Genomic DNA, 224 nt, shown 5'->3' with positions numbered 1-224 from the left:
TATATATAAATTTCTTTGAGAAAATAAAACAGTTATACGATTTAAAAAAATTTGGAATATGATGTTTCTTTTTTTCTTTTTGAAGAGAAAATAATAATCTTCCTAATCATTGGGCAAAGATTGATATTGAGGTGGCAACCGTGATAATAAAAGCTCGAATTATCGCGGATGACAAAAATTAAATTGTGCCGTACTACAATTGATCCCAAGTTCTTCTACACGAC

The sequence above is a fragment of the Formica exsecta genome, unplaced genomic scaffold, assembly GCF_003651465.1.
Source record: "Formica exsecta isolate Colony F162 unplaced genomic scaffold, ASM365146v1 scaffold451, whole genome shotgun sequence".
Lineage (NCBI taxonomy): Eukaryota > Metazoa > Arthropoda > Insecta > Hymenoptera > Formicidae > Formica > Formica exsecta.
This window is presented reverse-complemented; position numbering follows the sequence as displayed.